This window comes from Colias eurytheme, chromosome 32 (genome assembly GCF_061535395.1).
Source record: "Colias eurytheme isolate Ceu_HAF_F1 chromosome 32, ilColEury1 Martin Lab GWU primary, whole genome shotgun sequence".
Taxonomy (NCBI): Eukaryota; Metazoa; Arthropoda; class Insecta; order Lepidoptera; family Pieridae; genus Colias; species Colias eurytheme.
In genome coordinates, this window is record NC_143011.1 from 338,821 (window position 1) to 350,140 (window position 11,320).

Consider the following 11,320-nt stretch of genomic DNA (forward strand, 5'->3'; position numbering starts at 1 on the left):
CCAACATTATATATTTTTTGGTCATAATAGCAATGTTTTAATTTAAATGCACTTAGAAAAAAGTTATGCGTGCTCGTAATTTATTATTTCATTTAATCTGGTTTTTTGTATGTTATTATATTTCTTTTAAATATTTAATTAATTAAAGTCTCTAAATTATTGTTAATTTTTTTTGCACTTTCTTTACTCATTAGTTGTCAAAATATAAATGATAATTGTAACGTCAAATTAATAGTTATGTCAACAAACAACTTTCCGAAAACAAATAAGAAAACGGCTTCGTGTGTAAAATGTAAAATATTATGTGTTTATTATGCATAGCAAAAATATGTTTTGCAATTTTATCACTCCAAAAGTAAGAAGATTTCATGTCATTGATTTACTCATTATATTTAATTCTAATAAGTGTGGATACTATAACGTTTGATTCCAAGTAATAAATATAAAACAACGATTCAATGAATTAAAACATACATTTTTGTGATCAAAGAAGACTACAATACCAAGTGTAAAACAAGTGAAATCTAATAAGATCAGAGGGTATGAAAATAAAGAAAAACAAAAGTTGAATTTACCAAACATAAAGGAAATGTTTTATGATTTGCAGATGCTCACATATTTTTACATTTATTGAAGATTCCAGAAAGTTATTTGTATTATCAATATTGAATAACACAGACTGATTGACCCATTGATGGTATTATGTAGATCATAATTATTATAGATGAAAAGATAATAATAAAGTGTATAAATTTCAATTTGAATAACCATGATATGTCTGAAAACTTTATAACGATTGTTACTGTATTTCTTAGTTCTTACTATAATATATAGGAAATACCTAATAAGTAGAAGCCGTCTACATTTTTAACATCATTGTTTGCTTTCAAAAAAAGGAGCCGAGTCCAGTAATGTGGCCGTCCTCTTTATTAATTTAAATTCACCAAACATAATAAATTTAATGTATCTATCCAAAAAATGTCTTGCAAGAACAATGTAACTCGGGATCCTAGAAGTATTGACAAAAATATGTAATAGAAGTTACTTACTATGTCATTTAATATTGATTAAAACATGATATTATATATACCAAGTCATGTTAATAATAATTATGCCAATACAATATAATATGTACCAACTTTAAATTAAATAAATATCACTGTTGTATATTATGTTTTCAGTGTAAATATATAATGACAAAACTTTTTCATGTGTTTCATTTTCTTATTAATCTTGTTTTATTGGTTAGTTAAATATTCATAAAGTAAAAACGAATGTTTTTTTTTAATTATTTGTATTATATTGCTATTCATATAATTTATCTTATTGCATTTCATATTAGATACCATTGCTTATAGTACATGTTAAAGTATTAATTTAAGTATGAAATTCTCATTGAATGTTTGATAAAAATTGTATTTTATGTTTATTTAATATAGTTATTCCAATTTGAAATCATATATATATATTATATATAGTTATTTCAAGTGAGTAGGTATGTATATTTTATGCACACTTCATTTCATTCATTGTTTATATTGATGAAATAAATTAATGAAATAAAAATCTGTTATCTATACTAATACATATTATGAAGTGGAAAGGTTTGTAATTATGTATGTATGTATGTATGGTTTTGACGCATAATCTACTGGACCGATTTCAAAAATTCTTTCACCATTAGAAAGCTGCATCTTTACTGAGCAACATAGGCTATATTGCATTTTCAAAAAAATAAGAGATCCTTACCAAAAATGCAATAATGTAACCCAAGGTGTCAAAAATTCCTCAATAAAACTTCTGTCATCGCGTGCGCTGCGGAATCTATTGAAGATAGAACAAAAAAATGTTCTACGGTATTATAGAATGGATCAATATCTACAAGAAAGTCCGCGATACCATGTGTCCATCGTCAGTAGTTATGTTACTACAACAACTTTTTTACGTTTTCAAAGTAAATAGAAGTGTCGACAGTAATCAAACCATGTTATCCATACACATATATTAATCCTTATCCCATTAAATGATGTTTTATTATAGACTGTTTCAATACCAGCAAAATACTTTTTAAATGAAAAAAATTGGATATTCCATTCAAAAGATATAACGAATTTTTAAGTGTCAATCTACAGAAAATAGTAGGTATACTGTATAACGTACAATGAGCATGCGTAGTGCGGGACGGGGTAAAGGTGATTTTCATGTGATTAAAAATTAAACCTATAGTCGTACCTATAGTAGACTTTTCACCGTCACGATATCGCTATCTATGCGGGTGAAACCGCAGGGCATTGCTAGTAATAAATAATAGGTAAATATTAGACATGTTTAATGATATATATACCTACTTAGTAATTAGTATATATTATATTTTAGAAATTTTAATATTAAGAGCCAACAAAATGAGTGAGAGAATTAAATAAAATAAACAATTAAGATAATTTGACAAAAAGAATAACGTAGAAAATATGGCTAAAGTTACCATAGATTAATCTTAATCTTAATATGATAAATCTCGTGTCACAATGTTTGTCCTCAATGGACTCCTTAACCACTAAACCGATTATAATAAAATTCGCACACCATGTGCAGTTCGATCCAACTTGAGAGATAGGTTGATTTAAACATGTAGGTACCACGGGCGAAGCCGGGGCGGACCGCTAGTAGTATAGTAAAAAATATATTGCTCTAGTGGCACAATCTAGCGAGGAAACAGGGGACTACGTTTGTATAGTAAAAAATATATTGCTCTAGTGGCACAATCCAGCGAGAAAACAGGGGACTACGTTTGTATGGAAAAAACTACTCTTTTGTTTGCTCTTAATGATTTAAAAAACATACCGGCCGAATTAATAACCTCCTCCTTTTTTTGAAGTCGGTTAAAAAATGTATAAGTACCTAAATGTTGAATTTGTTTTATTTTAGGGTTCTGTACTCAAATGGTAAAAGGGGGACCCTATTACTATAAAAAGTTATACTATGCTATTACTGACTTTTGTTTCTGTTTGTTTATCTGCCACCAGGTTCATGTAGTTAAGCAATGTTGTCAAGGTTTTATATTGAATGTGTGACCATTTTTTTTTCAGTTTCATATTTATACGGAAACCTTAGTGTTTTGAGTCCAACTCGCACTTGACGCTTTTTTTAAATATACACCTAAGATAAAATAAAAATTAAACAGTCTATTTGAGCTGCACATCAAATATTTTTTACAAAGAGCAATTGCTTTACTAATACAATACGCTTGTTTTATAAGCCCCAAAGCAATCGTGAGTATTCACACGACCACTGATCCAGCCAGAGAAGATCGTGAGGTACCTAATCAGAATACCGAAGAGTCAAAAGTTCGACTACATGTCCATTTTCGAATCCCAGCTGGTTCCACTTGGTGAGCGAAAACGAAAGAATCCAGCATGTTTATGATAAAAAATATGACCGAACTTACCGCAGCGGACTTCTATAATTTGATATCATTTTATTGAATTACTTATAATCGTTCAAAAAATGTGATATTCATTTGATAGTACATTAATTTATACTAATTAATGTTTTATTTTGTTAATGTGAATGTTAATGTTTTAGGTTGTTTAGTAACCTACTGCAAAAAAGATGACTAAGTCAGCATGTTAAGTGCATAATAATTTTTAGTCACTTCATAATGAATTGCCATAACCTGTTTATTGTAGGTAATTTGCGAAAAACAATATCGAAGCTGCAACCAGCCCAGCCCGCGGCAGAAAGCGGCAGTCATTTGAAAATTAATTGTAATTCCCAGTCCATTTGTTGTTATCTGCAGCGATTCCACAGTCAGTCGGAAATGCTTATAAATTCCTAATTCAAATATTTTCTACTCCGAGAGGTCGTCTTCCACCGAAGTTGCGTGGTGCGCGGGCAGCAAGCAGCCCGCGGTGCATCCCAGGGAAGAAATCTTCAGTCATTTGAAAATGCATTAGAATTCCCTATCCATTTTTGTTATTATCTGCTAATAGCGATTCCACAGTCAGTCGCAACTGCTTATAAATTACTTATTCAAATATTTTCTACTCCGGGAGGCTGTCGACCTTCGAGGTTGCGCGGTGCGCGGGCAGCAAGCAGCCCGCGGCGCCGTCTTTTGCCGTTGCTATTCAATTACCCTTCCTACTATGGAAATTTCCATACAAAATTTTCGAAAAAAAAAATTTCGCTTTTTAACAAAAAAATTTATATGCCTGGAAGTGGACCAAGTTTTGAAGTATTTTTTACTTAGACGACCCCGACCTACCTGTTACCGATTCAGAGAACCGTTGAATTTCGTGATGTATCGAAAATGGAAACCAGGGGTCGGAGTGAGATTCTGAGTATGCAGTTTTGTAAATCTGGCCGATTAGAGCACAGAAGTCAATTTTCAGACCGATCGTAAAGTAATCGGCGCCACCATCTTGCTTTGAAAAATTGGCCATTTTTGAAAAAAAAATTGCGTCCAATTTGAATTTCTCCATTGCCCTGGTAGCGCCCCATCTTCCTGATCATTTTTTAGTTCTACACCCCCCACCTATCTGGCGCCGTTTCGGAGAGCCGTCGAATTTCGCGTTGTATGAAACTCGGAAACCAGCGGTGGAAACTGAATTATGAGTATGCCAACTTAATGTGCGGCTCAATTAAAGCCCCTGTGCCAAGTTTCAGCGCGATCGGACCAGCGATGGCCATTTTAGCATTTGTATGGCGGCGGCCATTTTTTCCGCCATTTTGAATTTTTTTCACCATCTGTGGTAATTGCTCGAGGTCTACTCCAAGTTTAGTTCGAGCACCCCAGATGCAGCTGCTACCGTTTGCGCGGGCCGTTGACCGTCTTCGCGAGATGAGGGAAAGTTTAAGATTTCGTATTTTTCTGGATATCCTGGGAGCTGGGCGAGTACAGACATGGTGTGAGTGTGTTTCCGCGTTGCGCCACCTCGTCTAAATTTACGTTTTTATGTTTGCGCCAAAAATGGAAAAATTCCAAAATCGAGCGTCCCACTATGGCTCCCTGGTAGCGTCCCAGGGTGGTGATCATTTTTAGTTCCGACACCCCCCACCCAACTCGCACCGTTTCCGCGGGCCGTTGGATTTTCCATTGTATGAAAGTCGGAAACTGGGGCCCGGAGCCACTCGAACGGGGCACCGATCGATTCGCCGGCTCGAACAGAGCACGTGTGCCAAATTTGAGACGTAAGGATTCATAAACGGCGATTTTGGCAAAGTACGGCGGCCATCTTGTTTTCGCGAAAATCCCCATTTTTCCACCACCCCTGGTAATCGCCACCAGTTCCGAGCATTTTTTGTTCCGACACCCCCCCTCCAGGTGGCACCGTTTCTGCGCACCACCAGGGGTCCACTCGGTATTCGAAGGTGATCGAGATCGCTATATTTTTCCTCTGGTCGCTCGGCGCACCTCTACACGATCACGTCGTTATCCCCCCCACTTTCCGCATAGTTTCCGAGAAAAGCGATGTCAGTGAGTCAGTCAGTGAGTGGTAGTGTAGCTTTATATATTATAACTAGCTGGTGCGTTGTGCGCGGGCTGCAAGCAGCCCGCGAGCCCCTTTTGCCCCTGGGTTGAAGCAATAGGGCAGTCATTAGAAAATGTGTTAGAATTCCAAGTTAATTTGTAATTTTCTGCTAACAGCAATTCCACAGTCAATCGGAAGTGCTTATAAATTCCCACTTAAAAAAATTTCTATTCTGGAATGCTGTCGACCTTCGAGGGTGCGTGGTGCGCGGGCTGCAAGCAGCCCGCGAGCCTCTTTTGCCTCTGGGTTGAAGCAATAGGGCAGTCATTTGAAAATGCATTCGAATTTCCTGTCCATTTGTTACATCTGCTAACAGCGATTCTACAGTCAGTCGGTAATGCTTATAAATTCTCCATTCAAGTATTTTCCACTTCGGGAGGCTGCCCACCTTCGAGGGTGCGTGGTGCGCGGGCTGCAAGCAGCCCGCGAAGCATCACAGGGCCGAAATCTTCAGTCAGTTGAAAATGCATAAAAATTCCCCGTCAATTTGTTAATTAATATCTGCTAACAGTGATTCCACAGTCAATCGGAAGTGCTTATAAATTTCCCATTCAAATATTTTCTATTCCGGGGGGCTGTCTACCTTCGAGGGTGCGTGGTGCGCGAGCTGCAAGCAGCTCGCGGCTCATCCCAGGGCAGAAATCTTCAGTCATTTGAAAATGCATTTGAATTTCCTGTCCATTTGTTACATCTGCTAACAGCAATTCTACAGTCAGTCGAAACTGTTTATAAATTACTTATTCAAATATTGGTTAAATTCTTGAAACGTGATCCCCGAATTTCATCATTTTGAGGTGTCTAATGGATAGTGGGCAGTGACTTTTCATAATAAACTGTTAAAGAGTTTACTTAACACGCTCGTCGCTTCGCTCCTCGCTACCTATTTGAATATTTACGCCGGCCGCTGACGTGACTTGCTCGCTTCGCTCGCTTGGCTAGTGCGGTAGTTCAAAAGTACCCTAACTCGCTCGTCGCTTCGCTCCTCGCTACTTCTTTGAGTATTTGCGCCGGCCGCTGACGTGACTTGCTCGCTTCGCTCGCTTGGCTAGTGCGGTAGTTCAAAAGTTAACCTAACTGGCTCGTCGCTTCGCTCCTCGCTACTTCTTTGAAAATTTACGCCGGCCGCAGACGTGACTTGCTCGCTTCGCTCGCTTGGCTAGTGCGGTAGTTCAAAAGTACCCTAACTCGCTCGTCGCTTCGCTCCTCGCTACTTCTTTGAGTATTTGCGCCGGCCGCTAACGTGACTTGCTCGCTTCGCTCGCTTGGCTAGTGCGGTAGTTCAAAAGTTAACCTAACTGGCTCGTCGCTTCGCTCCTCGCTACTTCTTTGAATATTTACGCCGGCCGCTGACGTGACTTGCTCGCTTCGCTCGCTTGGCTAGTGCGGTAGTTCAAAAGTTAACCTAACTGGCTCGTCGCTTCGCTCCTCGCTACTTCTTTGAATATTTACGCAGGCCGCTGACGTGACTTGCTCGCTTGGCTAGTGCGGTAGTTCAAAAGTTAACCTAACTCGCTCGTCGCTTCGCTCCTCGCTACCTATTTGAATATTTACGCCAGCCGCTGCCGTGATTCGCTCGCTTCGCTCGCTTGGCTCGTGCGGTAGTTCAAAAGTTAATAAATATTTTCTACTCCGGGAGGCTGTCGACCTTTGAGGTTGCGCGGTGCGCGGGCAGCAAGCAGCCCGCGGCGCCGTCTTTTGCCGTTGCTATTCAATAACCCTTCCTACTATGGAAATTTCCATACAAAATTTTCGAAAAAAAAAATTTCGCTTTTTACCAAAAATTTTTATATGCCTGGAAGCGGACCAAGTTTTGAAGCATTTTTTACTTCGGCGACCCCGACCTACCTGCCACCGGTTCAGAGAGCCGTTGAATTTCGTGATGTATGGAAAATGGAAACCAGGGGTCGGAGAGAGATTCTGAGTATGCAGTTTTGTAAATATGGCCGATAAGAGCACAAATGTCAATTTTCAGACCGATCGTGAAATAACCGGCGCCACCATCTTGCCTCGAAAAATTGGCCATTTTTGAAAAAAAAATTGCGTCCAATTTGAAATTTCTCCATTGCCCTGGTAGCGCCCCATCTTCCTGATCATTTTTAAGTTCTACACCCCCCACCTATCTGGCGCCGTTTCGGAGAGCCGTCGAATTTCGCGTTGTATGAAACTCGGAAACCAGCGGTGGAAACTGAATTATGAGTATGCCAACTTAATGTGCGGCTCAATTAAAGCCCCTGTGCCAAGTTTCAGCGCGATCGGACCAGCGATGGCCATTTTAGCATTTGTATGGCGGCGGCCATTTTTTCCGCCATTTTGAATTTTTTTCACTATCTGTGGTAATTGCTCGAGGTCTACTACAAGTTTAGTTTGAGCACCCCAGATGTAGCTGCTACCGTTTGCGCGGGCCGTTGACCGTCTTCGAGAGATGAGGGAAAGTTTAAGATTTCGTATTTTTCTGGATATCCTGGGAGCTGGGCGAGTACGAATGCATCATTGGTGTATTTCTCCGTTGCGCCACCTCGTCTAAATTTACGTTTTTATGTTTGCGCCAAAAATGGAAAAATTCCAAAATCGAGCGTCCTACTACGGCTCCCTGGTAGCGTCCCAGGGTGGTGATCATTTTTAGTTCCGGGACCCCCCACCCAACTTGCACCGTTTCCGTGGGCCGTTGGATTTTCCGTTGTATGAAAGTTGGAAACTGGGGCCCGGAGCCACTCGAACGGGGCACCGATCGATTTGCCGGCTCGAACAGAGCACGTGTGCCAAATTTGAGACGTAAGGATTCATAAACGGCGATTTTGGCAAAGTACGGCGGCCATCTTGTTTTCGCGAAAATCCCCATTTTTCCACCACCCCTGGTAATCGCCACCAGTTCCGAGCATTTTTTGTTCAGACACCCCCCCTCCAGGTGCCACCGTTTCTGCGCACCTCCAGGGGTCCACTCGGTTTTCGAAGGTGATCGAGATCGCTATATTTTTCCTCTGGTCGCTCGGCGCACCTCTACACGATCACGTCGTTATCCCCCCCACTTTCCGCGTAGTTTCCGAGAAAAGCGATGTCAGTGAGTGAGTGAGTGGTAGTGTAGCTTTATATATTATAATAACTAGCTGGTGCGTTGTGCGCGGGCTGCAAGCAGCCCGCGAGCCCCTTTTGCCCCTGGGTTGAAGCAATAGGGCAGTCATTAGAAAATGCATCAAAATCCCCCGTCAATTTGTTATTATTTGCCAACAGCGATTCCACAGTCAATCGGAAGTGCTTATAAATTCCCAATTCAAATATTTTCTATTTTGAAATGCTGTCGACCTTCGAGGGTGCGTGGTGCGCAGGCTGCAAGCAGCCCGCGAGCCTCTTTTGCCTCTGGGTTGAAGCAATAGGGCAGTCATTTGAAAATGCATTCGAATTTCCTGTCCATTTGTTACATCTGCTAACAGCGATTCTACAGTCAGTCGGTAATGCTTATAAATTCTCCATTCAAGTATTTTCCACTTCGGGAGGCTGCCCACCTTCGAGGGTGCGTGGTGCGCGGGCTGCAAGCAGCCCGCGAAGCATCCCAGGGCAGAAATCTTCAGTCAGTTGAAAATGCATAAAAATTCCCCGTCAATTTGTAAATACCTGCTAACAGCGATTCCACAGTCAATCGGAAGTGCTTATAAATTTCCCATTCAAATATTTTCTATTCCGGGGGGCTGTCTACCTTCGAGGGTGCGTGGTGCGCGAGCTGCAAGCAGCTCGCGGCTCATCCCAGGGCAGAAATCTTCAGTCATTTGAAAATGCATTTGAATTTCCTGTCCATTTGTTACATCTGCTAACAGCGATTCTACAGTCAGTCGAAACTGTTTATAAATTACTTATTCAAATATTGGTTAAATTCTTGAAATGTGATCCCCGAATTTGAGGTGTCTAATCGATAGCGGGCAGTGACTTTTCATAATAAACTGTTCAAGAGTTTACTTAACACGCTCGTCGCTTCGCTCCTCGCTACCTATTTGAATATTTACGCCGGCCGCTGACGTGACTTGCTCGCTTCGCTCGCTTGGCTAGTGCGGTAGTTCAAAAGTAACCTAACTCGCTCGTCGCTTCGCTCCTCGCTACTTCTTTGAGTATTTACGCCGGCCGCTGACGTGACTTGCTCGCTTCGCTCGCTTGGCTAGTGCGGTAGTTCAAAAATTAACCTAACTGGCTCGTCGCTTCGCTCCTCGCTACTTCTTTGAATATTTACGCCGGCCGCTGACGTGACTTGCTCGCTTCGCTCGCTTGGCTAGTGCAGTAGTTCAAAAGTTAACCTAACTCGCTCGTCGCTTCGCTCCTCGCTTCTTCTTTGAATATTTACGCCGGCTGCTGACGTGACTTGCTCGCTTCGCTCGCTTGGCTAGTGCGGTAGTTCAAAAGTTAACCTAACTCGCTCGTCGCTTCGCTCCTCGCTACCTATTTGAATATTTACGCCAGCCGCTGCCGTGATTCGCTCGCTTCGCTCGCTTGGCTCGTGCGGTAGTTCAAAAGTTAATAAATATTTTCTACTCCGGGAGGCTGTCGACCTTCGAGGTTGCGTGGTGCGCGGGCAGCAAGCAGCCCGCGGCGCCGTCTTTTGCCGTTGCTATTCAATTACCCTTCCTACTATGGAAATTTCCATACAAAATTTTCGAAAAAAAAAATTTCGCTTCTTACCAAAAATTTTTATATGCCTGGAAGCGGACCAGGTTTTGAAGCATTTTTTACTTCGGCGACCCCGACCTACCTGCCACCGGTTTAGAGAGCCGTTGAATTTCGTGATGTATGGAAAATGGAAACCGAGGGTCGGAGAGAAATTCTGAGTATGCAGTTTTGTGAATATGGCCGATAAGAGCACAAAAGTCAATTTTTAGACCCATCGTAAAGTAACCGGCGCCACCATCTTGCTTTGAAAAATTGGCCATTTTTGAAAAAAAAATGGCGTCCAATTTGAAATTTCTCCATTGCCCTGGTAGCGCCCCATCTTCCTGATCATTTTTTAGTTCTACACCCCCCACCTATCTCGCGCCGTTTCGGAGAGCCGTCGAATTTCGCGTTGTATGAAACTCGGAAACCAGCCGTGGAAATTCAATTATGAGTATCCCACCTTAATGTGCGGCTCGATTAAAGCCCCTGTGCCAAGTTTCAGCGCGATCGGACCAGCGATAGCCGTTTAAGCATTTGTATGGCGGCGGCCATTTTTTCCGCCATTTTGAATTTTTTTCACTATTTGTGGTAATTGCTCGAGGTCTACTCCAAGTTTAGTTTGAGCACCCCAGATGTAGCTGCTACCGTTTGCGCGGGCCGTTGACCGTCTCCACGGGCTGTGAAAAAGTTCAAAATTTCGGATTTTTCTGGATATCCTGGGAGCTGGGCGAGTATGAATGCATCATTGGTGTGTTTCTCCGTTGCGCCACCTCGTCTAAATTTACGTTTTTATGTTTGCGCCAAAAATGGAAAAATTCCAAAATCGAGCGACCCACTATGGCTCCCTGGTAGCGTCCCAGGGTGGTGATCATTTTTAGTTCCGGGACCCCCCACCCAACTCGCACCGTTTCCGCGGGCCGTTGGATTTTCCAATGTATGAAAGTCGGAAACGGGGGCCCGGAGCCACTCGAACGGGGCACCGATCGATTCGCCGGCTCGAACAGAGCACGTGTGCCAAATTTGAGACGTAAGGATTCATAAATGGCGATTTTGGCAAAGTACGGCGGCCATCTTGTTTTCGCGAAAATCGCCATTTTTCCACCACCCCTGGTAATCGCCACCAGTTCCGAGCATTTTTTGTTCAGACACCCCCCCTCCAG